At 44.4% G+C, this 27,619-nt stretch overlaps 1 long non-coding RNA gene across 2 annotated transcripts; it reads right to left on the bottom strand.

Annotated features, from left to right (window-relative positions):
* Window positions 1-4,125: 4,125 nt before the first annotated feature.
* On the bottom strand, window positions 4,126-23,795 carry LOC135175148 (uncharacterized). Of its 2 annotated transcripts, none has more exons than XR_010302272.1 (6): window positions 23,389-23,795; window positions 18,068-18,159; window positions 16,425-16,468; window positions 15,059-15,250; window positions 5,866-5,937; window positions 4,126-4,506 (listed from the first exon to the last, which is right to left on the bottom strand). It is a non-coding gene; the product is annotated as an uncharacterized LOC135175148 (long non-coding RNA). The 2 variants fall into 2 exon arrangements; XR_010302271.1 differs by lacking the exon at window positions 23,389-23,795 and adding an exon at window positions 22,898-22,952.
* Between the last annotated feature and the right edge of the window lie 3,824 nt (window positions 23,796-27,619).

The following is a 27,619-nucleotide window of genomic DNA, read 5'->3' as shown; positions in this document are numbered from 1 at the left end:
GAACTGCCTACTTAGGCATTTAAGAGCTTTTGTGTGGCAAGCCCTTGGGCATAGTTATCTGAAGCTCTTGGTTGTTTGGACACCCCTGCACACCTATTGAGAGAGCTAGAGAGATATCACCAGATCTAGATCACACCTCAGCTTGACCTATTATGTATCTGAAGAAACTGGTTATTTGTCTGCTGCAGAAGTGTGAAGCAGGCATCCTGGTACACAGACCTGAATTTAGGATCCTGGCTGTTTTCTCCGCTCTTGGCAGCTGGACACTGTGCACTAGGGCATGCCTTCTCTCTGGTGAGAGGCCCTTCCACTCTAGGAACACACTGTTGGGCTTTGTCATCTTCAGCTTTCAAGGTCTATAGAAACAAAACACACAAAAAATACGACAAGAGTAATAACAATAGGAACCCACACACTACAACCCTCCACCCATGTCCTTGAGAAAGCAAGCTTGTGAAGAGCATTACTCTCAGTGTCTCAGTGTTGGAAGCTCTCTTGAGTCCTCCTTCTGCATATTATCAGAAGTGCCTTCCTCTGAGTAGCTTTCACCTGCTGAAGGCTATTAGGACAGCAAAAAGGCTGCAGGGCTTATGTTCATTGTGCACTTACCACCACTTCCATTTTATGTTTGGTTACCCAGACATGCCTGGGGAACTGCCTGTATATGTTTTTCTTTTTTGGACTGACAGACATCAAAGGATACCTTCTTCTGAGCAGAACACTTCAAGACCCCATGAGGAACTGTGTTTTGCCTTCCCAAATTAATATGCAAAAGTAAGCAGCATGAACCAGCCACAGGGCACTGCAGCACTCCCATATCCCTTTTACTCTTACCAGCAGCTAGGTTTTATGCTTGGAGCATCATTCTTTCCCCATTCCTTGCCTCTCAATTGCTCCTCTCTCATCCAGTTCCCGTTGCTTTTCTTCCTATGAGTGATTCTTGTTCTCTGCTCTGTATTCAACAAGTGTTTGAAATGAATGAAGGAGGTGATTAATTATTTACAATTGTACATGGGAATCTAACTAGGTGCAGTGGGAAGGAATTAAGCAAGTGAGACATAAAGGCTGAAGATCATGAAAATATTTCCTTAAAGTGAAATGTAATAGAGGGCAAGCCTGCCTCTGGGGCAGCATGGAAAGTTTCTCCTCCCATGGGATTCAAGACTGCAATGAGCAGAAAATGGTCTTTAAGAGCAATCCTTCTGGGACAAGGTTAGCTAGCCAAAAAGGCTGGATTTGTCTCTCCCTTCTAGGCACAATGGTGGGGCACACTGAGTGAGAAAGCAACTGAAAGGGGAAAACAAAGAGATTTATTCATGCTGCAAGCTTAAAATGCAGCGGACAACTTCCCTGCAGTGCAAACAACTCTTTCTATAACCTGTTTGAAGATCTTTTTTTATATATCCTTATTACTCAAGTAATTAATTTTCAACAATGTGTGTGAGAAGACACTGCATTAGCACAGCAGGTAAATTTGGGAGTGAAAAGAAAGCACACTAGCTCTTAAAATGAGAGTTATTTGTGAAGACTACATCTGAGATTTCTAATAGAACTCTGAGCAATATCAGGGTTTTCTGCTTTCATTTGCTGTGCTGTCTCCTTTCATTACAGACTGCCCCAGCGCAAACCTATCTGCCACGCTCTTGAATCCGTTTATTTCTTGTTAACTCTACTTCTGCTTTTTGTTCATTGATCACTTCCTTTCTCATGCAAGGACTTGCTATATTTAACCTTCATAATCTTCCTACTTGGAAGGGTGGGTCTGTAATTACAGGCTGTTTGAGGGCTCACCTAGCAATAAATCAAGTTGTGCTAATTGAATAAAAAATATCTACAAAAGCCTTCTCACTAAAGTGATCACAGAATCAGTCAGGGCTGGAAGGGACCACAAGGAGCATCTACTTCCAACCCTCCCTGCCATGCCCAGGGACACCCTACCCTAGATCAGACTGGCCACAGCCTCAGCCAGCCTGGCCTTAAACACCTCCAGGGATAGGGCCTCAACCACCTCCCTGGAAACCCATTCCAGCCTCTCAGCACTCTCATGCTCAACAACTTCCTCCTCACATCCAGTCTGAACCTACCCTCCTGCAGCTTTGCTCCATTCCCCCAGTCCTGTCACTCCCTGAGAGCCTAATAAGTCCCTCCCCAGCTTTTTTGTAGGCCCCCTTCAGATACTGGAAGGCCTCAATAAGGTCACCTGGGAGCCTTCTCTTCTCCAGACTGAACAGCCCCAACTCTTTCAGTCTGTCCTCACAGCAGAGCTGCTCCAGCCCTCTGAGCATCCTCATGGCCCTTCTCTGGTCACGCTCCAGCATGTCCACATCCCTCTTGTAATGGGGGCTCCAGAACTGGATGCAGGACTCCAGGTGGGGTCTCACCAGAGCAGAGTAGAGGGGGAGAATCACCTCCCTCGGCCTGCTGGCCGCACTTCTCCTGATGCAGCCCAGGATCTGGTTGGCTTTCTGGGTGATCACCTTGCCTCTTTTAGAAAATCTTACTGTTTAGAAATAGCACTCAAACTTGTTGCCTATGTGAAGTCTCCGAATTATTTTGGCAACCTGTAAAGCCCATTTTGGTTGCAGACAAAGTAGTACCTTTAGCCAGGTTAGTCTGTGTGCTGCGAGCAATCCAAGGAACTGCAAGTGGCCAAATGTTGTCTTGGGTGAAGCCCATTGTCAGTGGCCAATTTTGTCTCGTAGAACTTTGCGACATTTTAATACTACAAACATCAATTCCAGCCTGCCTGAGAGCACTGCAACTCAGCAACTGACTGAAATGTCTACAATTTCGCTGCCTTTTAATAGCTTCATTAGTTGTGTTGAACAATTAAAGTACATCTACATGGCACAATGCTGTCTTCATAGAATCATAGAATCAACCAGGTTGGAAGAGACCTCCAAGATCATCCAGTCCAACCTAGCACCCAGCCCTACCCAGTCAACTAGACAATGGCACCAAGTGCCGCATCCAGTCTCTTCTTGAAGACCTCCAGGGACAGTGACTCCACCACCTCCCTGGGCAGCCCATTCCAATGGGAAATCACTCTCTCTGGGAAGAACTTCCTCCTAACATCCAGCCTATACCTACCCTGGCACAACTTGAGACTGTGTCCCCTTGTTCTATTGCTGGTTGCCTGGCAGAAGAGGCCACCCCCCACCTGGCTACAATGCCCCTTCAGGTAGTTGTAGACAGTAATAAGATCACCTCTGAGCCTCCTCTTCTCCAGGCTAAACAGGCCCAGCTCCCTCAACCTCTCCTCATAGGATTTGTGCTCCAGGCCCCTCACCAGCTTTGTTGCCCTTCTCTGGACATGTTCCAGCACCTCAACATCTCTCTTGAATTGAGGGGTCCAGAACTGGACACAGTACTCAAGGTGTGGCCTGACCAGTGCTGAGTACAGGGGAAGAATAACCTCCCTTGTCCTACTGGCCACACTGTTCCTGATACAGGCCAGGATGCCATTGGTTCTCTTGGCCACCTGGGCACACTGCTGGCTCATCTTCAGCTTACTATCTATCAGTACCCCCAGGTCCCTTTCCTCCTGGCTGCTGGAGCAATTCCCACTCTGGAGATGAATTAGTTACTCCAAGCCCTCGAAGCTGCTGGAGCATCACATTCCTCCTCTTGATCTAATTTGAAAGGCTGAGCACAAAATGATTTTGTGCAGTAAAATCAACACACCTGATATGTCTGTAGCACATAAAGCCTGTGAATGGTGGCTCCTGCACACGAGTCTTAGGAGTTCATAGCAATTGAGCCATGTGCCAATGTTGGTGCAGCCATCAGGCATTTAGCCAAGTAGAAGCATGTGTGTGGCAGCATCTGGTGACAGGACTCACAATGTTGATGGAAGATATCTGTTAGCACTGAACCTTCAAGCTACACTGGCATGCAGAGCAGTATTGGCTAACAATAAATGCTTTGTAAGTTGCTGGCAACACCAAAACAATTTATCTTTGTCTTCCTTCAATTACCACATTGTGTGGGATCCCTGGCCATGCATGTTCTTTTCTCTAATTTACTGCAGTTGAGGTGAGGACTGCCTGTTATCCTCAAGCAGAGGCTGCATCTTCAAACCTTCAGTGCTCCAAAGATCTGAAAGATTCAGAGTCTCAAGACAAATAATTTTACACCACTTTTACAGTACAGGAGCCTGATGCTTCAGAGCTGATCACAGGAAAAGCCCCAAGGAGAAGCAGAGGAAACACAAAAGGAAGGTTTCTCATTACTTTTTGTTCCTTTCAAGAGGATATTAGCTATACATTGATGCCAAGCAACATTGTGCATGTTCTTTAGTTTTGCACAATACCTCCTGCCTTGCTTGTTATCTGACCTCTTGGATAAATCAGTCAACTCATCTTCCAAAGCCTCAGCTGAAATTTCTCAGTGTACCAGCACGAAAAGCAAAGCTTCTGCATGTCCCAGTGGTTTCAGATTCCTTCTCTTTCTTGTAATTAGCTCTTGCAGTAGCTAACAGCCATCAAGTCTGCTCTCTGTTTTCCCCTGTGGATTATGAAAGTCTCATTTATAAATCATTTCAAGAGGCATCAGGCCACACTGACCCTAAACATTTTATTTACACATTTCCCGAGTCTTAATTTCCAGGCTAAATGCTGGGGCAAACCAAACCAACATCAGTGGAAGACAATGAAGTCAAAGCTTTTCCTGCACAGTGCCATTGTTTGAGGAACAATTTGAGACTTAGGACACATCACCCAAGTTAACTTTATCAGCAGTTAGGTCTAGGTCTCCCTTCACTAAGAATCTCCTCTTTGCCCACTGCGTTATGGCACATAGGCTGCTGAATACAGAGGGACTTGTGGCCAGCCCAGTCTTGAGCAAACAGCTTTCAGCTTCAGTAACTACCTAATATGTTCTAGCATCCCACAGGCATCTGAATGACATTCTCTTTCACAGAATATCATGAAATAATGGTGGGCAAATCATAGAATCAACCAGGTTAGAAGAGACCTCCAAGATCATACAGTCCAACCTTATAACAGAATCATAGAATCTACACATGCCCACAAAGGCTTCTTATCAGTGGCCAGTAAGCAGAATTGTGGGGAAATACTTCTGTCCCTTGGATTCAAGAGAAGTCTTGGTAGGACCTTGGAATGTTACGTTTCTGTCCATAAAACATTTTGATGAGCACAGTTGTGCCAGGGAAAAGGAGAAGGTTAGCAGGGAAAAGAAGCCATTTTCAATTGCACTGGGAGTGGGGAGAGGAAATCACAACAACCTTTTTCTCTATGAAAATATTTAAATGTCTTCTTACAGTGAAAAACCTGAAGTGAGCCTTTCCCACCTGTTTTTTTTCCATGTTTCTAAATAAGCATATGATTATTTTTTAATATTTTCTCCATGGGGTGTTAAAGTGTTATTAAGTGATGCCAGCTCCTGAGCCTCTGTTTTTAAGACTTCACCACGCTTGCTTTACAGCAAAGATGTGCCAAGGCTTGCATTTGACTCTGTAGTGCTCCCAGACTTCAAGCTCTCATTATTGCTATGGCAACTATTAATCATTTGTTTGCTGTAACATGATAAATACATGCCCTCAACTAGAAAGCATGTTATAAATCACTGGAGTACCCTCAGAGCTGCTCTGTGTAGCACTAAGTCACCCAAAGGAAAGCACAAGTGCAGCAGCAAGTACGTGAAAGCATGGCAGTAAGCCTTGTCATTTGAGTCATCAGAAGAACAATGTAATCAAGTTCTCAGTCAGGATTTTGATGCATTTTTCAGAACAGAAAATGCTCTTGCTGTAAAGCACTTACTTTAAAATGTAGGGGCTTAGATATGTGATAGTCATGCATGGCTTGGTCATGCACTGGGAGATGGCATGGTGACCCATGACATTACCTCCAAGGAGTAGAGAGCAGAATCCATCATGAAAGGACAAAATTTCAGGTCTTGAAGATGGTCTAGGTACATCTGCAAGGAATCACAGAATACATCTGGTTGGAAGAGACCTCAAAGATCATCCAGTGCAACCCTCAGCCCGGCACTGGAGGGTCAGTGCTAAACCATGTTCCTAACCACCAGGTCTACACACTGCTCTAAGGACGGTAACTCCACCAACTGCCCTGCACAGACCATTCCAACGTTTGAGAACCCTTTCAGTGAGGAAATATTTCTTAGCATCCAGCCTGAACCTCTGCTGGCACAGCTTGTTGCCATTTCCTCTAGTCCTGCCACTTGACACTGAGAAGAGGCTGTGTGTGTCCCCCCCCAACTCCAACCTCCCTTCAGGCACTTGTAGAGAGCAGTGAGGTATCCCCTTAGCCTCCTCTCCTCCAGACTGAACAAATCCAGCTCCCTGAGATGTTCCTTGCAAGCCATGAGGTCCTTCACCAGCCTTGCCCTTTTCTCTGGCCATGCTCCATCTCCACTCTCCAAAGCAAACCTGGTAAGATTTTTCTTGAGCACAGAATTATACTGACACAGCTACACTGTGCTATGTTGGAGCTAACATGAAGGCTTCCCCATTGTGCTGCACAGCATGACTACACCCATCACATTGCTACAAACTAGGAGCAGCATAGGAGATGCTCTGCTCTCCTGCCTTCTTATCCTAGCCTCCATAGAATCTCACAGGATCTTGTAGGATTTATACTCATGGTTTGACTTCATGAGAGTGGAGTAGAGGAAGCAAATCACCTTCCTCATCCTGCTGGTCACAGGTACTTCATCAGTTCTGGTGCTCCCAGCATAAGAGGGACATGTAATTTCTGGAGCAGGTCCAGAGAAGGGCCATGAAGATGATCAGAGGGCTGGAGATCTCCCATTATGGAGACAGGCTTCAGGAGTTGGGGCTGTTCAGACTGAAGAAGGCTTTGGGGAGACCCAGTGGCCTTCCAGTACCTGCAGAGGGGCTACAAGAAAGATGGGAAGAAACTTGTTACGAGGGCTTGTAGTGATAGGACAAGAGGGAATGGACTGAAGCTTGAGGAAGGCAGATATTAGAAAGAAATTGTTTACAGTGAGGATGGTGAGACACAGGAACAGGTTGCCCAAGGAGGTTGTGGATATCCCCTCTTTGGAGGTGTCAAGGCCAGATTGTATGAGGTCTTAAGCAACATGGTCTCCTGGAAGGTGTCCCTGCCCATGGCAGGGGGATTGGAACTAGATGATCTTTAAGATCCCTCCAACCTAAACCATTCTATGAACCTATGACTCTCTCTTGTCACCAGTATCAATCCCAAGACACGCTTGAGGACAACGTCTGCAAAGATATTTTGTTGGCTACATTAGCATCTTAACAGTAGCACCCTTGGTCATACTCCTGCATCACTGCCACAGTCAAACCCTCTCTTGAGGGCTTCCTCACCAAAAGCAGTTGAAGCAGTCTGCCTTACACCCAAACTAACTGAGCATAGCAGTCTGTGGAGCAGATGGGCTAGCAGGAACACTGACTTAGGTTTTCTGTCTGATGCCTCATGATCCTCTAACACTAGATCTTTTCCCATACCCACATCCCTTCAGATTTCACAAGCTGTTCTTATCTTTACAGCGTGATGCTGAGGGTGAGTTCTGTGCCCCAAAGGGATGAGGATATATCTGATGGTAGAAAGTCTGGTAGATATATGTTAGAGTGGTATGGTCCTATTTTGGGAGCCTAAATTGACTTATCATGGAAATATGTCCAAAACCCTTCTTAAAGAGGCCTAGCTGACTTTTTGCTTTTAGTTGGTACTTGTGAGACCACATCTAGAATACTGTGGCTAATTTTGGGGCACCAAGAGCGTGGTAAGCCAATTGGAGTGAGTTCAGTTTAGCTGTAGTCCAAGTTGATGAAGGAAGCAGAGCACATGGTCTAGGTGCTGATACTGAGACAGTCAGTGTGTTCATCCTGTACAACAGACAGCTTCAGAGAAGCCCTAAGAAAATGGAGTCAGATTTTCTCAGGAACATACAACAAAAGGACAAAAAGCAACATGGACAGGATCACCATAAAAATTTGCTGGAAGGGCAATTCCAACTAGATACAATGAAGGTAAATTTCACCGTGAAAGAAGTTAAACAGTGGAACAGAGGCACTAAAAGGAGGTGATATTCCCATCCTTGGAAACATTCAGATTGGAATATTTTCCCCATTGGAAACTGGGCACGGCCTTGAGCAATCTGAACTGCCACTGAAGCTGGCCCAGCACTAAGCAGTGGATTGGCCCAGGACCTCCCAAGGTGCCTTCCAGACAAAATCCTACTGTGGTGCCATAATATTTTATTTAGGTGATTCCTACCCAGCTACTACCTAGCAGCACATCACTGCAGAATACATGCTACTTAATCCACCATTCTTTGATCCTTAGGACTGCAGTCAGTGAGTGGATCACTAAATGAACCCGGCTCTGAAGAGATCTTGTCTCCAGAGATTTATGGCAGTTAACTACATTCCTTGCTCAGCCTACATGGCATTTTATTTTCTTTTATCCCACCCCCACAAATCCCTGTGCCCGCTACAGCAAATTCTTCTCCCTGCCATACAGAATCTAAAAGAAAGAATTCAAAGTTGTGCTAGCAGCACCAGGAAAGGCTTCAGAACTAGTCTGTTGCTGTACATCTTACATTCAGATTAATCAGGGAAATAATCACACACAATGTTGATAAATAGATGGATCCTGTGCTCCTAACAGAGGCTAAACTTGGGGGGGGAGGAAAAAAAGGCAAGAAAAAAAACTATCTAATATCAAAGGATGGTTTGCATTTGAGAACAGCAGGCTTAGCGGATGCAGGAGGAAAATCTTCTCAGGGTATTTCTATTCAAGTCCAGCCTCAGCATAAGGTGACCACATTATGTATTTAAAAATGAAAACCTCCCATTTTTTCTGAAGGAAACTTTATCACAAGGATTATCTACAAAGGCTACACAGAAAGATGTCACAGCAAGGGATAATGTGCCAGACTGGATAAGAGCAGCAGTAAAGGGGCTCCGCAATGCCCAGTACAGTCAAGATTCTGAGATAACAGCCTCTTTGTTCCATAAATGTTTCTCCATAACGCTCACTGCTGAACTACCAGAGCACTTTCAAGTCATGCACTAGGCAATATGACTAACATCTGTCATGTTTCTTTCCTTTCATCTTGTCCCCAGGGGCAGACGCTTGTGCAGCCACAGGGAGGGGGAGTTAATTACATCACATACATACATTTGTACGCACATACATCTGCACCCACGCACATATGCGTCGATGATACCTCTTCCTTGCACACACATTGCCTTATTTTGGGCTTTGTCAGTAAAGGGAAGAGCTAGAAGATGTACTTCCCACAACAGTAGGGGTGGAGATTTGCTACACATTTAGAAGCGGAGGTACAGCTCTTTGAAGTTCTGAAACTGAAAGGTAGCACACTCAAAACTGCATCCCACAAGTAAAAGCCAAACATTATCTTAAAATACACAAACAAAATCAGCTCTCCTCCAAAGTTTCAGCTCAGAATGCCCTTCCCTTTTCTCTAAACAAACAACTTTCAGCTGCAAAAAGCAACCTGAGATGTGGCAAGGCAAGAGCTGTAATGGTGTTCTCTTCTAAAGCAAACACTCCATGCTTTTATTACAGTGAAAAATAATAATGGGATACAGAGTGTACATGATGTAAACACCTTTAATGCAATTCTAATTTTATTGTTGCTTCAAGATCACAGATTGTTATGGCAACTAAAGAGGGAAGGGGGGGAAACCTGATCGCAGCATTAATTTGATATTGGATTCATTTGTTCCACATTTGTGCTTCAACGCATGCATAATAAACAATCCTAGTTACAGAAAATTAATAATATTGAAGCTATAATAATGGCATCGTGTAATATCCACTTAACCCTCAACTCTGGGTACAAAAAATTAAAATAAACAATAAATTCCTTCTGAGTCTATTACAGTTCCAGCTACAATACAACTCGCGTTGTGTTCAACAACACTCGTAAAGCAGGGAGGCCAATTTTCAGAAATGCCACTTATGGAAGCACTAAAAACTGCAGTTGTGGCCCAGTGTCCCAGCTATAAACTCTGGGCAGGTGATTGAGCAGTGACAGTAGAACCTGCTCCATTCCCTCAGATGAGATAAGGCCATTTAAAGTACCAAACATGGAGATGAACTCCCAGGGAAGGACAATGTGAGCCCTGCCTGGATGGAGAGGAGGCACATCATGTGCTTTCTCAATTAGCTTAGTACTAGTGGTGGAATGTTGAGCTCTATGCAAGTGGTCAGACTTGATAAACACAAAGGTCTCCTGTGATGGTTTGGGTCTTATCTGCCCCCCCACTCTTATGAAATCACCCATACTAGACTCAGCTGAGCTGGAAATTAGAATGGAGCTTTATATTTACAGCTCAGCACAATATACAGGCAGATATTTACAATATCTACAGCTATAGACAGAAACATACAAGCTAAAAAGTAATACAGAAACACAACACCACTCTCAGAAACCAGAGTGCCCAGGACCCTAACCCCTCTACCTTAACCCAGACTTTGCTTTACATTCAAGGTGAGTTTGGAGAATCAGCCAGGGGGGGTTAGGAAGCAGATGGATTAGCTACACAGACAGCAGATTAGAGAGAGAAGCGCATGCAGCCAGAGCCAGAGAGCATCTCTGTTATCTGTGTTCTTGTTTTCAAACATCTCAGCAAGCCTATGAGTGATGTAGACATCACCACTGTTTCATTCTTACAGCCTATAATCTAATTCCTCTCACCAAAATATCCCAACTAGGCTCAAACTAGCACACAATGCAAAGGGTTAACGCTCCTGGGGAAGTGGTCTTGACCTAGACCCTGACCCCAGGTCCTCCTGACTCCTCCCCAGGGTTGGGTCTGAACCTTACTCCAGGTGTAGTGCTTAGCCCACTCCCACTTCCTTTCTAGCCCCCTGCAAAAGCAGAGGAACTTCCTGTTTCCTTCTCTCTTGCCCTGCTTCTCTGCCTGCCAACACAACCCTTTTGTTCCTGCTGCTCTTTCTTTTACCATATGGCCATCCTTCCTCGAGATGGACAAAACCCACTGCCATCAATCTGGTTGTGTGTATATATGCACACATATAATCTTGTTTTTCATTCCCTATACCTCTTTGTAACTCCCCTACCTCAAATACCTTTTATTTATTGTTAAAGTTTTCTCTTTTAACTTCCAAATCAAAGTGAGACTACTTCTTTGGGTGTGTTTTACCTTTTCCTCTCTACATCTAATTCCTTTCTTTGCAAAAGAGGGGAGAGGGGAAGGCATCCTATAATTGTATTGGTTCTCTTAGCTATATATATTTTGAGTCTCTGGGACATTTAAACTAGAACTGAGACACTCAACAATTCTATGATTGCATCCTAAACCATGCTAATTAAGCTAGGATTTGGTTCCGAAGCTCAGACTGAATGTGAGAAAACTTATTGCAGATAGGAAGCTCCCCAGTGTGGTTAGGGCACTTCCCTTAGATGTCATAGGCTCAGCTCAAAACTCTGCAGTGTCCACTGAAGTCTGAAACTCGAGTACACATACGCTGCATCAGGTCACTATCCACAAGGACTTGGGCAGCTCCATCCATGATAGAACAAAAAAGACAAAATCCTGTCTGCCATTTTCAGAGAATTAGGCTTAGAAAAAGGAACACCCTGTGCTAGTTTGAGGCTAACAAGGCTATTTTAGTGAGAGACAAATGACTAATAAATGTAGAAACCAGTATGTTCTGTTTCCAGACAATAGTTCCATTCAAATGTGATGACTGCAAATCTTCTAACTGGTTTCAGGATGTGCAGGGTGTAGGACCTTCCTGGGGAGGGAGGGGATCTGAAAGCTTTCTCTTAATGAATTTTAAAGTACTGTTAGCTTTAATCACAGCCATTAGGGAACACTGAAGTATTCAGATGTCAATTTTTCTAACTGACATCCAAATTAAGTTTTTAAGGAGGCAGAGGGGATTTAAGCACTTTTGAGGTGCTGCAGCAGTTTCTTGGTTTGATTTAGCAAGCTGTGGAGGAAACCCACACAGGGCCCTCTCCAAGTATGGTCTGTCCATGAGCATAGAATATCACCTACAGACATAAAAAACACTCCTCAGAGATGGCTGTTTCAGAAATACCCTCAAGTTGGGAGAATGAGGACTGGGGAACAATCAGAGAGATGATGAGCTCAGCTCAAATAAGAGGAATCCTAGAATTGACCAGGTTGGAAGAGACCTCCAAGATCATCCAGTACAACCTAGCACCCAGCCCTAGCCAGTCAACTAGACCATGGCACTAAGTGCCTCATCCAGGCTTTTCTTGAACACCTCCAGGGATGGCGACTCCACCACCTCCTTGGGCAGCCCATTCCAATGCCAATCACTCTCTCTGGCAACAACTTACTCCTAACATCCAGCCTATACCTCCCCCTTGGCACAACTTGAGACTGTGTCCTCTTGTTCTATTGCTGGTTGCCTGGGAGACCAATCTCCACATGGCTACAGCCAGGAAGCTGTAGACAGCAATGAGGTCACTTCTGAGCCTCCTCTTCTCCAGGCTAAACAAGCCCAGCTTCCTCAGCCTCTCTTCATAGGGCTTGTGTTCCAGGCCTCTCACCAGCTTCACCACCCTTCAGATCTTCACCCAGGCTCAAGTGTGTGGAACTCCCTTGAGTACTGTTTTTTTTGTTCCAGCCAGTAAGTGACATATATATAAAGTTTGTATGGGTAGGAAGTGGAATATGTACATTTACACATGAGGATCCTCACACCTTCTCTTATCAACAGGTCAAAATTCCTCCTTTTATCCTTGCTGAGAATAAAAACTAGCTGCAAATCCTTTTCTACTAACTAGAATACCCATTCTGCCCAGAAGATCAATAAGTCTAAAGCACAAAAAGATTGAAGCTACTTAAATGAAGATTCTTAAGGGAACCATATCCATCTCTGATAAAGGGAAAAAAATAAGCTGCATCAGAGAAATGGAAGATAGAAGTGATTGCCCTCTGAGGAATGTGATGTCTACAGCTCACCCAAACATAATTCTGGAGGCTTTGGGCCATGAAGTGTGGTTTCACTTTGAAAAGGACCCATTATTAATAGTGTCATGGGTTTCTGGGATTACTGTGTCTCAGAGGTTTATTGTATGTTCATTTGCTCTGTTTACTAGCAAAATATTTCTCCTCCAGATTCTCATCTTCCAGGGCTGTAAATGTAGCTTAGGATCTGAAAGTCAGGATGAGCTCTAGCAGGCTCATCCATCAAGAGTAATAAAGTGTCTCCTGGAGGTTACACATGGGTAAGCAAGAGCACAGCCTGACAGTGGTGGGATTACACCGTGTGTTCTGCAATTAGAAATTAATGATCAATTCTTTCAGATGAGGCAGAAGATAGAAAAGGCTCCAGTTCTGCTAGTACACTGGGCTGATGGCAGTGAAAATGGCATGCTCTTCCTCAGCTCGAAAACAACTCAACACACAAAACCATGCAGGCTTACACAGGTGGGAACACAACTTTTCTACCACCATCATTTTGAGAGGAGGAGGTTTTACTCATACATCTCTTTTTGAAGAGGTGAAAGCAATAAAGCAGGATGTGGCCTGAGGGTCAGAAATATGAAGACCCTGTTAGCACAGAGCAAATTAAAACATGAGAACCAGTTTTGTGCAATCAGCTAATAAATGTGGAAACCAGAAATTAGTTTGTTCTACTTGCAGACAATAGCCTCATTTGAATGTGAGTCCTAGCACAGCACTCAGAAGCATCATCCTGTGCCTGGGAGCCAGGTAAAACCATGCTTTAGTACATTTGTTCCAAATGTATCTCTATTTTTCTTTCAGTGGTAAGAGTAAAGGCCACAAGTATCTTCACAAAGGATTCTCAGAGTCAGCAGTACTCACGTTTACAAACCATAAACAACCAAACTCAGTTCAGCAGAAACATTGTCACAAACTACCAGCTTCCAGTTTCAGTATAATTTAATTATTGCCAGAATCTTTGCTTCTGGGTTTTTTTTTAAACTTATTTCTGGCCAACTCACTCTTGACAAGGAAAATCAATGTCATAAACTAAAACTACATACTGTGTTAGATGTCACTGGCACTTGGTGCATGAGATGCAGCAGTAAATCTTAATTAGTCAGTTACAGATACATCTTCTTATCTTCTGTATTGACCTGTCATCAGTCACTTCAAAGCATGGAGTCAAAGACCTTTAATTTTCTTGGTGATCATAGAATCAACCAGGTTGGAAGAGACCTCCAAGATCATCCAGTCCAACCTAGCACCCAGCCCTAGCCAGTCAACTAGACCATGGCACTGAGTGCCTCACTCAGTCTTTTCTTGAAGACCAGGGGTGACCAACCTGCAACCTCTGAAAAAAGCTTTGGTTTCTCTGGGACAGGTCACCTCCAGAAAGCTGATCACACAAAACTTGCACTCAGGCTTCCACCTGGCACAAATACAGATCTGCCAGTTCTTCTGACCCACCAGTGTAATGTGTATTAATTGACATGTCACATTGAACTGTAGGAATTCATTTGCATGGCTGAACCAGCCATGATAGGAAATTGAAACCTGACAAAACCTCAAACACGAAACAGGGTGGAAACAATGGGGTTCCTACAGAGGAGAGCAAATTAGGTAAGACAATGATCCTTTCTGAGCTTACAGGCCAAGAATTGCCTTTATGTTTCATAAATAAACATGTAATTGCTGTTTTGCTCATCCAGGTACTTGAATAATGGTGTGGGGCTTTTTCTTTCTTCAGCACACAGACCATCATCCAAGGCTAACAAGGACAGGCTATTTGTGCAGAAATGGAAATATTTGTCCTTCATAGTTCACTTCTCATTTGACATTCTTTACTCCTGATTGTTCTGCTTTAAAGGATAGAAGCATCCAGCCATGGAAAAGCAATAACACCCAGCAACAGAGCAAGCTGATGACACAGCACAAATGTTGTGCTTTGTGCTTGGTGCACAGCACTCTGCAGCACCATGGGAGCTGAATCCAAAGGGTTTCTTTCTGCACAAACCCATTTAGCAGATTCTTCAGCATAGCAAACACACTTAAATGAAGATCAGTCCATAAGTAAGGGGTAAGCAATTTTGAAAAATTATTACACACCTGCTCCCATTGGGATTTTGTAGGCACTGAGACTGGATCAGGAATTCAGCCCATGTGGTGTTGAAAGGAGGAACTGACTTTCCAGATACCATCCTTAGTCTTCCTCTGGAAAAATGACCACTTAGATCGGGAGTTCCCATGCTGCTTACAACATCTTATCTCTTCTTCTTTGGCACAATCTAGAAGTGCCTCCTGTAATAAAAAGGTCAATGTCCTGGTCAGGCAGATAAATAATTAGACATGACAAGTCTGCTTCCCAGACACACTGCAGCATAAAGGATCTCTTTATGTGATTTATAAAGGGTAGAGTCTCTATAATGCTGTTTCCCATTATCCTACCACTGATCTCTGCAGGGAGGTTGGACTAGATGACCTTTAAAGGTCCCTTCCATCCCAAAGCATTCCATGATTCTGTGATCTTTTTCCCTACCAACTGCTGATGTTTTGGAACTAGAAAGCACATGTTGAAGGAGAAATAATCCCAATAAGCATTCTCTGGCAGTTTAGGCAAACTCAGATGCTCTCCCTCATCCCTTCTTTTCACTATGAAAATGAAACTTCTTAGAAGTCTTTTCTAAGCAGAAAACAGAGTATCAGCAGGGTCTTTCAAACTCCCCCCACCATGGCATTTTGCAGTACTGCTACCCAGTATTTAAGGATGTCAATTCAGATGTGATTTTCTTATTCTGGTCACTATTGACCACAGAGTGTAACCTCTGATGTCTTTTTTATGGTGTATCTTGGGTGACACTGACTTTTGCTAAGGGAGAACAATAAAGCAAATACAATGAGCCAATAATAGTCTGCACTTGTTCATCTGTGAGATCCCAGTCATAAGCAGCATAAAATAATTTTAACTTTCAGTTCTGAAGTTGACTTTTACAGTGATTTTGAGTTATTTTGTGTAAGTTTGTATTCTTTAGAGTATTTTTTTCTTTCAAGTGCTTTTCTACCTATGATTTCTCAGCAACTTATAGTGATTAAAGGAAGCTCCAGTACACTCTCATATGATAGAGAAGACAGGATTACAGCAGTTTCTTCTTCAAGAAATGAAAACTGCACTCTCATAGCCACTAGGATAAAGGAACTGATGATGAATGTTAACTTTAAGGGCCACTGGGAATCTCTCATTCCACTACTAAAATTCAGCCACTCATAGGATGAGAATGCAGCTGCCACCTAGCCATCTGCAGCCACATGAAAAGCAGTTCAGAGATGGCTGTTTCAGGCTTGCAGTGCAACAGAAATGGTAGTAAAATCTTGTTGGCATTCAACAAAAGTAATTTCCCTAACCTGAAAGTTATTTTTATGTGAAAAAAAAATACACAAAGGAAAACAAAAATAAAGACATTTTTAAAGTACTTACCTCTTTAAGTTATGAATGCTTCAAAGTAAAATGTTTTCACCAAGCTGAAATGAAATATTTAAGGAGGTTATTTATTTAGAACTGTCATCATTTGTGTTGGGATTTAATCCATTTCAGAAAATGCTTCTGGATCTGCAGTGTTTTCAGTGCAGTGGAAATGCTGATTAACAAGGCAGAGATGAGCCCAAAGATAAGCTACAGATGGGTAGGAAGACAGATCCTATATCCCAAAGAGCCTGGAGACCAAAGAGATGAGTCTGACAAAGACTGGAAAGAGATGACAAAGGCCAGTAGCTAACTCAGACCTCCCAAATACTACTCTGGTGTCTCTTTTTTAATGGCCCTTTCTGATAGTATTTCCATGTTTTCACTATTGACAGACTCAGCAGGTCCAGCTGTGCTAATTTGCATGGCCAGACATGATGGTAGGACTTTCATTCCTGATGTTTCATTCTTTTTTTATATATAACTGGCTCAGGCTTAGACTGAAAATAAATGAGCAAGTGATTTGTACTTGATGTGTTTGGCATTGGTTACCTCACCCAAAAGGTAGTTCAGGTGAGTTTCCTGGCAAACACAACCTGCTTTCTTTAAAGACATAAAAGCCATTATGCAAATTTTGGAGCCAGAGGACTCATTTCTCCCTGAGTCTCACAGATCCAGCCAGCTCCACTGAGTGCATGGCTGCCGTGATATCACACTGTTCATGTCCTGAAAAAAAAACAAAGGCCCCTGGCCATGGTTAATGTGGCACAGATTAAAGACCTCCTTTGCTAGGCAGCCTTCAGCCAGCATGGCAGAGCTCCTGCTGCCTGAAAACAGTTGTGCAAAAACACTTTTAGCGACCCAGGCAATACTTAACCATGCAATGGACTCATAGCCCAGGGAAAAAGACCTCTTATCTGTGAGGAGTGTGTGTGGCAGGATCGGTTTTAAATATGCTAAGACCTCTTTTAACATAACTGAACATCGCAGCTTGAGCCTCTCGGCCAGGATTTCCAGGTCCTCTGAATGTCCTGCTCCGGGTCCATGAGGAGGCCACACCTACCAACCATGAGAATGCTATGCAGGGGAACCCAGTGGAGAAATAGTGCATCGCTTCTAAGTGATAAAAACATCTTCTCTCACCCTTCCTCTAGCTGTTAAATAGATATGCAAAAAAAATAACTGCTCAGCACAATCACCAAGTGCTGGGACATGTCCTTCTCTGTGGACATGAGGCTATCACTCCCCTGTGCTGTGCAAGCTCTCTGCCACATCACCCAGAGATGAAGCTGTCAGCTGTCGAGTGCGTGTGTGGGAGACATGCTAGAAGGCATCGATTTTTATCCTCTGACGAAGCTTCATGTACCAAATCTCCTGCAAAAGGGAGGCAGAGATAAAAGAGACTCCTTAACACAAAACAAAAATCAGGTTCCTATCTTCCCCTTCAGCTGAGCCCAAAAGGGTGTGCAGCCCCTCAGCCCAGCATGTGAGCCAGCCCCACGGTGGTGCAGCAGCCATGACGAGGGAGACAGCCACCTTCTGCCCAAGGTGTAGGGCTGCCAGGCTCCTTGTGAGCCCATACTGGTGAGCTCTCTGTGAGCCCATCGTGATGGCCTTATGCTTGTCAAAAACTCAACTGACAGTTAAAAGAGGCTTACCATGACTCACAGTAGACTTCCCACTATTGTGAAGATGGCCATGTGGTCTGTCCTGAATGAGTGGTGGATTCAGAACCTCCAGGTCAGTGAGACTGGGAGAAGAAGGAAGAAATGTGCTTAAAGTCTAATTATGGATTTAGATGTTTGAAGCCTTAATAGTGAATGGCTTTCAGGTTCAGGTGCAAAGACTGACCCTTTGGAATCTCAAAGGAGAGGCCATCCTGACTGATGGTGGCCAAAAGACAGTGGTTTCTCCTTACAGATGTATCAGAGTTGAAACAAATAGACAGGATGAACAGTTGGGATGGGTTTCATCTCCAGTCTCTATATACACATGTGGTGGAAACCAATCAGCATAACCCTGGTGCTGGCCCAACGAGCCTCCCTGTGCCTGTGGAGATCCAGGATGGTCTTCAGAGCCTGTTCACACACCCTCAGTCATAGAAAATGCCAGGATGGGGCAAGATTTCTTAGTAAAGACATTAAATGTGGCTGTCTAGGAAAAGCAGAATCCAGATTTGGCAACCCTGGGCTAGTGGAATGTCTTCAGAAAACACCAGAGGAGGTCATAGGGACTAAAATAAGAAATGTGCTGACAAGAAGGCCAGTGCATAGGAACTGATGGAGAAGGTGATCTGAGGAATGGACAACCAAAAGACAAGGAAACATCGGGTGAAGGTACAGCAATTAGGCAATGGAGATAGCAGGGAAGTCAATATGATACAGTACCTTATAGGTAAGGTGGGAAGGTAGGCAGTAAGGACAGGTTCCTGCATTCAGGAAGGCTCAGGCTTTGGGGCAAATCAAATCCCTCTCAGGATGTGTTATTTGAGCTGAGTGTGTGTGTTCTCTTGGAGTTACCACAGCACTTCCATCAGGTGTCAAAAGAGTGAGAGCTGAGCACAGAAGACCCCATTTTCTGTTCCTTCCACAAGGGAGGAAACAGAAGAAAAGGTTAAAGGCAGCTCTTGTCCGTGTAGCCTATAAGAGGCCTGTGGTGGTCTCCAGAAGGTTGTTTGGGGCTCCTTGAGCTCTCTTTGGGCACAACCAGCCTGAGTCAGCTTGGTACAAGGAACGTGTGCACAGGATCTGTATGACCTTCTCAGCTCATCTTGGGTCAAAGAGGAGGTAAGTACAGCACAAGAACTTCATTATCCCCAGCCATTACAACAACAAATGGGGAATATCAAGGAGAAAAAACAAATAAAGGGAAAAAGAAACCAAAAATGACCTGTGACATTTGGCATGGCATGTTTCCTGACAGATTAAAAATGTCACCACCAGCTCCCCATACACCCATCACAGATGAGCTGGCAACTGCTCTAGGTCACAGCCAACCTTTGCTGAACCCATGTTGGCCCACAGAATTGACCCCTCCCAGGACTAAATCCCTGTCCACATGTCCTCCTGCCCTTCCCACCACAAACCTATGAGTTTATGGAGAGAGTCTGCTCCCTGAAAAGGCAGCAACAGGTAAAACAATACTTTGGTGGGGTTTTTTTTTTGTTGACTCCAGTAAACAGCTTGAAACCAGAAAATATTTTAAAAAATAAAAAAAGAAGATGCCAAAGAGCCTCTCCTAAAATCCACAAGAGTTTAATGTTTCTTTTTCTAGGATTTCCTAATTTTCCACTGCTATGCCAAATTAGAACACTCCAAATAGAAGCAATACCATCAGGATCATGAAAAAGCTTCTGTGTGATCTCAAACTATTTCTGAGCAGGGCCTAGTCAAGAAAACTTCTTTGTTCTTGCTCAAGACAGAGCTAGAAAGAACATAATTTAAAATTATTGGTTGGCTTGGCCTCGTCACTGAACATTAAGAATGTTTTATAAGTGTTTTGGCTAACAAGAAGGAAATGATACAAAAACTTTTCCTTCTGCCACAGCTGGCTTTTCAGGGCAGTAACCAAGGAAAAAGCAGTACAGAGAAATAAAACTTGAAACAAATTGAATTTTTTTAAAGCTGCCAAAATAATTGTCAGGATTGCTTTTAACAAATGGTTCCTCTCCAAAATATCTTCCTGAAAACGCTTTAAAAACAAGTTTTCAATCATTAAAACCTACCTTCCCCCCCACCAGGTACTATTTCTGAAGTTCATCAAGGTGGAGAACAAAACCAGTCTGTTCTTCTATTTCAAGAGGAATATGATCTTTGCCACAAAACTCCACGTTGGGGACGTTTGGCTTCTAGCTCATGGCAGCTCTGCAAGCCACAAGGTGCTGCTCAAGACAAGACATTCCCACTTAGCTGTGTGAAGATGCAACACCATGAGCCCCTTTTGGTACTTTGCTCAAACACCCAGAGAAAAAAATTATAGTGGACAACAATTAACAGGCTCAGGGCAGAAGAGAAGCCAGGACACACACTCAGAGGTGGGAGAATGGAAGTGGTTGTGACCTAGAACTGCCATGGACCAGCTTAATGTGAAGGACACACTGAAACATAGAATAGTTTGGGTTGGAAGGGATCTCCAAATGTCATCAAATGTCTCATGTGTCCCCCAGCCCTGTAGTGAGCAGGGACATCCTTCATCACATCAGGCTGCCCAGAACCCTTTCACGCTTGATCTTGAATATCTCCAAGGATGGGGCCTCAACGAACTCCCTGGGCTCCCTGTTCCAGTGTTCCTCTACTCTCATGGTAAAGAGCTTCCTTATAACGTCCAGCCTAAATCTATTCTTCTCTAATCCAAAACCACTTCCCCATGTCCTATCACCACAGGCCTTTGTAAACAGTCGTTTTAAGGCACAGGCAAGTTATTAGTGTTCTTCCCCAAGTTCAAGGAATTGTCCTTTCCTCTCTGTTTCTTCCCCTCTCAAAGCTTGAAAAGGGAGGAAAATGTCCTTTGGTGCCTTTTTGTGCTCCATGCAAAAAGCACCACTCTGTGGGGAGAGGACATGGGATACTCTGGAATGGGTTGCCCAGGAAGGTGGCTGAGGCCCAATCCCTGGAGATATTTAAGGCCAGGCTGTATGAGACTCTGGCCAGGTTGATCTAGGGTAGGGTGTCCCTACCCATGGCAGGGGATTTGGAACTAGATAATCCTTGTGGTCCCTTCCAACCCTGACTGATTCTGTGATTCCCACAACATCCCAGTAGGACGAGGGAAGAAACAGCACAACATTTCAGCAACAGCTTTCCTTGGGCAAGGAACATTTTTCACTTCCAACACCTAAAAGCTTCAATTGCTTTAATCTGAAGGAGTAAAACCTTCAGCCTTTCTCCTTTGCCTCAGTGAAGTTTCACTGGAAATGAACATAGAAAGTCCAGCAAATGTTGCACATTTTTAACATGAGGGGTTTTTTTTTGTTGCTGTTGTTATCAACTAGGGGGGGAGATGGTGAAAAAAGAAGTCTGAAAAATAAACTTGCCCACCTGTCTTTTCAGCTTGTGGGTGTTGAGACTGCAAAATATATTAACAGCAATGTCACAATGGTAGCCAAATTTAGAGCAAGTACAATATTTTATATGAACGAATCACATCACTATGCAACTTTGAAATGACTGAACTCAAATTATAGTGAGTTCAGATGGAAGTGCTAGAAAAATGCATAGGCCAGCACACAACAGAAGCTTGCAAACTGTGTGTCGAATAGAGACTATAAAGTGTGTTTTTTAAGTGCAGTGAGAGTGAAATGTTCCTTAGAAGAGCAAAGCTCTACGAGTTCAATTAGCCATTTGCTAAGGAGGAGTTTGAATCTGGGTTAGGAGTGCACTGTAATGAGGCCAATATAAAAATATTACATAATTTATTAATTATACGAACAAAATTTCCCCTAAAACTTACTTACAATTAACACACAGATTCTATCATGCAGTTGGTAAAATGATTTGGCAGAATGCATATATATATAGTCCTGTGGAGAGAGACCTGGGGGTCCTGGTGGCTAACAAGTTAACCATGGCACAGCAATGTGCCCTTGTGGCCAAGAAGGCCAATAGGATCCTGGGGTGTATTAGGAGGAGTGTGTCCAGCAGATCAAGGGAGGTTCTCCTCCCCCTCTACTCTGCCCTGGTGAGATCTCATCTTGAATACTGTGTTCAGTTTTGGGCTCCCCAGTTTAAGAGGGACAGGGATCTGCTGGAGAGAGTCCAGTGGAGGGCTATGAGGATGATTAGGGGACTGGAGGGCATGGCTTATGAGGAGAGGCTGAGGGACCTGGGGCTGTTTAGTCTGGAGAAGAGAAGACTTAGAGGGGATTTGATGAATGTTTATAAGTATCTGAGGGATGGCCAGGAGGAGGGGGACAGGCTCTGTTCACTTGCTCCCTTGGATAGGACAAGGAGCAACGGGTGTAAATTGTAGCACAAGAGGTTCCACCTCAAGACAAGGGGGAACTTCTTGTCTGTAAGGGTCACAGAGCACTGGAACAGGCTTCCCAGAGAGGTCGTGGAGTCTCCTCTGGTGTGAGGTCTCTTCCAATCCTAATAATACTGTGATACTTCCAAGGCCTGTCTGGATGTGTTCCTCTGTGATCTGTGTTAGATAGTATCGTCCTGCTTGTGAAAAATGGTACCCGTGTCAATAAAAGAATGGCAAAGCAGAATAAAAGAAAATGAGAAAATGAGAATATGTCACTATGCGAATGGCAGAGCAGGGTGTGTCAGAGCTAACTAAGCTGGAGACGCTGAAACCTATGAGCGATAACAGAAAGTGCTGTGAAGAGATAGCCCCCTGTGAACAGGGCACATGAACAAAACGGGTGTGCCAGAGCTAACAGAGCAAGGCTAGGGATGAACGAGAACAGAAACCACCATGAGCATGGTAGATAAGAAACTGAAAAGCGTGCGAACATGAAGAAGCAAAGAGCCGAGTCATAAAGATACCTGAGGAAGACTCCTTACTTCAGCCTCACGACCACCAGAGAGACACCCAGGAGGATTAGCAGGCATGTGCAACAGTTCCAGGAAAAACCACAAACTCCTCGGGAAATGTCTATGGATTAAACTGCTTTGTGAATATGTATGTGAGCGGGAAATAAAAACCCTGCAGCTGCATGTGTACAGTGCGCAGCTGCGGAGATAAACTCCCCTGCGCCCAGCGCTGCTCCCGGCTTGCCAAAACAAAACACCTTCAACTGATCTCTACGTTTTTGGTGGCTCAATTATAACATGCTCTGGCAGAGGGGTTGGACTCGATAATCTCCCTGGGTCCCTTCCAACCCCTAACATCCTCTGATCCTGTAATAGTCAAATTAAATGTGTTAGGGAAAGTTTTTAGATACGTTTCTAACTAGAGAGCCTTGCAGCACAAACTGCCGCTTAAAGGTCAAGCATAAGCGTTCACAGACTTGAGTAAAGAGAGTTAGGGTACTCACTGGTTAAGAGTCTCGATATAAACGGGCAAACAGTAAAGTCGCAGCCACCTGGAGCACTTCACGGGGCACCGGTGCCATGCGGCTTTGCGGCTTGTGCAGCCCGCATTGAGCAGGTGGCTGAGAAGGCCCACGGACACGAGAGAGGTCTTCCGTGGCTCTCAGGAAGTCACCGGGTGGTCAGCAGGCAAAGCAGGATCCAGGTTGAAGGGCTGGAGCAGTCCGACTGAGAGCTCTGTATAGCCAGGGGTGGGCCGGCACTGCGGGCCGGCACTGCGGGCCGGCAGGTCCCGATGTCGCAACTCGTTGCTAGGCCTAGGCCGTTACCTGTGTCCCGGCTCGGCGGAGCTCTCCCTCGGCTCGATCGGGCAGGGTCAGGGCTGCCGGTGGTAGCAAAGTGTGGCGGCACACAGAGGCACGTACGGCAAGCAGGTAGCGAGCAAAACTGCAGCAGCAGCTAACGAGCAGTTTGTAGGGTTTTAAGCATTTTGACGAGCGTCTTTGACCAATAGCTCCAAAAAAGGAAGGCACAGGCCTAGGATCGTGACCTGTGTTTATCACAGAACAAAGCAAGGTGCAGAACAAGGCGCAATCTGGGGTCTGTGGTAGACTGAGAGGCGCCAAAGCTTTTGTCTGCTTTCCAGCTTCTTCCACCTGGGGAGACGGAGCAGGAAGGAGGGGCCAGAGTGGGTAATCAGGCAGGTGTTCAGGGCAGGTGGTGGATATGTGTTCTGGGCATAATTGGGGCCCTCCACCACACCGTTTGCAGCTGAGCTCCTAAATAGGCGTCACATTTCACCTGTGTGCACACAAAGTATAGATCACAGATGTTAGGGGTTGGAAGGGACCCAAAGAGATCATCGAGGCCAACACCCCTGCCAGAGCAGGACCACACAATCTAACACAGATCACAGAGGAACACATCCAGACAGGTCTTGGAAGGCTCCGCAGAAGGAGACCCCACGACCTCTCTGGGGAGCCTGATAACTACCAAAAAACCCTAACACTTAACTTCATTAACCATTTCATTAAATGGTGTAAAATACTCTATCAGTGGGTGTGTATAAATAGCTGACAATTTCTATATTTTCATATATGTGATGGATTGGGTGTTCCTTCCCCCCCCCCCTTTGGAAAATCACCCAGACTAGACCCAGCTGGCTCTGGAAATTGAATGTAGCCTTATGTTTACAGCTTAGCATGAGATACAAGCAGGTATTTACAATATATACACTTATATGCAGAAATATACAAATTAAAAAGTAATATAAAAACACCACAGCCCTCCCAGAAACCTGAGTCCCCAGGAGAGGCTCACAACCAGCCTTCCACCTTTCCTCTCTCACCCCTCTACCTCCTGAGTCCCCAGGAGAGGCTCACAACCAGCCTTCCACCTTTCCTCTCTCACCCCTCTACCTTACCCAAGACTTTGCTTTATGCTCAAGGTTGCTTGGAGAGTCAGCCGGGGGGGGGGGGGGGGGGGGTTAGGAAGCAGATGGGTTAGTCACACAGATGGCAAGTTAGGTTAGAGAGAAAGGTGCAGTCCACAAAGCCCAGAGAGCAACTCTGTTATCTGTATTTATGTTCTTGTTCTTAGACATCGCAACAAGCCAATGAGTGAAGTAGACATCAGCACTGTTTCCTTTTCACAGCCTGCAATCTAATTCTTCTCACCAAAACATTCCAGCTAGCTCCAAACTAGCACAGTATGCTAGCCCATGCACACACATCTATTTGCATATCAGGGTAGGGTGTTGCTCCCCATGGCAGGGGGGGTTGGAACTAGATGATCCTTGTGGTCCCTTCCAACCCTGACTGATTCTATGATTGTATTCTATGATTCTCCACTGGCAGAGGCGTGTGCCTCACGCACACGACCGATCCTATTTTGATATCACAGACTTGCAAAATAGAATGGCAAAGATCTGGAAAAAGGGAAGAAAAATGAACCCTGCTGCAAGGACAAATTAGCATATTGTGAGATCCCTGCAGAGGAAATCAAGCATTTATACATTTCAGCCTACAACGTCCTGCAACAAAGAGATCGCTCCAGTTGCCCGCAGCCATGGTTTTAGAGATGAGAAACTAATTAGCAACATTATCAGCATATCTTTATCCAAAAAAAAAGCCTTTATCTTTCCCAGGTTGAAGAATGCTGCGCGCAGGGAAAACGCTGACTTTAACAACATAATAAGAAGGCCTCGGTGGGTTCTTAGCATTATAACAACAACAATCATGACAATAAAAGATAAGACTGATTTCCCTTTTTCCATAGCGGGTTGGTGACAGATCTCAGGTACCTGATATCGGTCTCTCTTGCTTTGCTTAGGGATAAGAAGATCTTAATTTAATCCCATGCCAGTTTAATGAAAATATGTGGGCCCTACCTCACCGTGGGGTATAGAGGTGTGATGGTTTAGGTGTTACAAGCCCCCCCACTTAATAAAATCACCCAGACTAGACTCAGCAGGCTAGAAATTAAAGAATGAAGCTATATTTACAGCTTAGCACCATATACAGGCATATATATACACAAATACAAATTAAAAGAAACACAGAAACACAGTATCCCTCCCAGAAACAATCAGGAGGGCTCCTGACCCACACCCCCTTCCCCCTCCCAGTTTCCCTTCCTTCAGAAATAACCACATCAACCCACTTATATCTCACGTGATAAATCTGAAGATCTGAGGTGAGATGTCAAAAAAACCACAAGGAGGTTAGAGGAATAAAAGAGGTTAGGTGGATTAGAGAGTTAAAGGCAGAGTCAGCCACAGAGAGCAGACGCCAGAAAGAAGGCACAGCCAGAAGTGAGAGCTGAGCAGTGTGTGAGAAGTGTCTTACCTATATCTTGACTAGTTGCATTTATCAGCAGAAGAATGAGTGATATAGGGCACGTGTTGGTTTTTTTCTTTCTTCTCACAGCTAAGGATTTAATTTCTCTAAGTAAAAGTTTCAGTTACTCTCAAACCAGCACAAGAGATGTGTGAGGGCAGAGAAAACCAGCCTTGGTGGAGTCAAGAGAAGAGGTGAGAAGAGATCCATGAGCAAACTGTCCTCAGAATTGCACACTGGGGTGGCTGAAATCTGGGGTGTGGACCTACAGCCATATACACAGTACAGATAGCCCAGGGGCAACCAGAAAACCAAACCACTTGTAAAGAGCACTTTCATGCTGGAGAAGAAAATAATATGGTGTCTTCTCTCTTTTCAATGTGATGAATATGGAGAAAACTTCAGCCACCAAAAACCCTCACTCTCAGCAAATCATCAGAGGCCTCCAAAGTCCAGGGACATCAGGAATTTTTTAGAAGAAGAGAAAATTTGCAAAGAAATGTCAATACTGAGGATAGAGAAACACAAGCACTCTTAACACACTTGGAAGAGCAGCTGGCTTCATGTGGCTTGTGTTTGCTGCTTGGTGTTATCAACCACCATGGTTTTTACTAAGAAACTCAGTAAGTGGTGCTGGTGTTGCTGAAGTTGTAGGCATGCAATTTGTTGTATATCACTGAAACAGTCAAGATTTTTACCTTGTATATACATCTACTTTAAAAGAAGGCAAAAGTGGTTTTGGTGGCGTTTTTCTTCTTCTTTGTTTTCATTTTTTATCTTAATTTTTAAGCCATTGTTGGGATTTACAGGAATGGAAAAAAAATATGCTGGACCTGGTGCCACTGAGCACTTGATGCCAGAGGTATCTACCGTGAGTTTTAAGGTTTTATAGGAGAAACCTACTTCCAAACTTTACATACCATGAGCTGCAGAAGTCAATGTATTCACTGCTGAAAGGCCAAATTATTCCTGCTGGGATGTGGTCCAGGGTAGTGTAGATGATCAAATAGAAGGTTCCAACAGCTGGACTTGGGAAATGTCACCAAAGCCTGAAGAATAGTGAAAACATAGAAGTATCTTCTAAGGAAATGTGCACCACTCACTGCTCCTGTCAAGGAAATTGCAGAAATATTTCAGTTGACAAACAGACAAATACACACACTCCAGGAAAAGCACTACCATGGATGACAAACACATCACATCGAGGAGCAGTGACTGCTGCACCCCTTTACACAGTGTCCTCACTGCCCTGGAGCAAGGTGGCTCACTGGAGACAAATAACCCCCAACCCATGCAAACTGACACATTTCTTGCGAAAATACCCTTCCTCAAAGCTCAGAATCAGGAATAGCCCTCCCAGGAGAGGGAACAACAGGGCTTTAGCCTTCACCTTCCACCC

This window comes from Pogoniulus pusillus, chromosome 4, assembly GCF_015220805.1.
Source record: "Pogoniulus pusillus isolate bPogPus1 chromosome 4, bPogPus1.pri, whole genome shotgun sequence".
NCBI classification, from domain to species: Eukaryota; Metazoa; Chordata; class Aves; order Piciformes; family Lybiidae; genus Pogoniulus; species Pogoniulus pusillus.
This window is presented reverse-complemented; position numbering and strand designations above follow the sequence as displayed.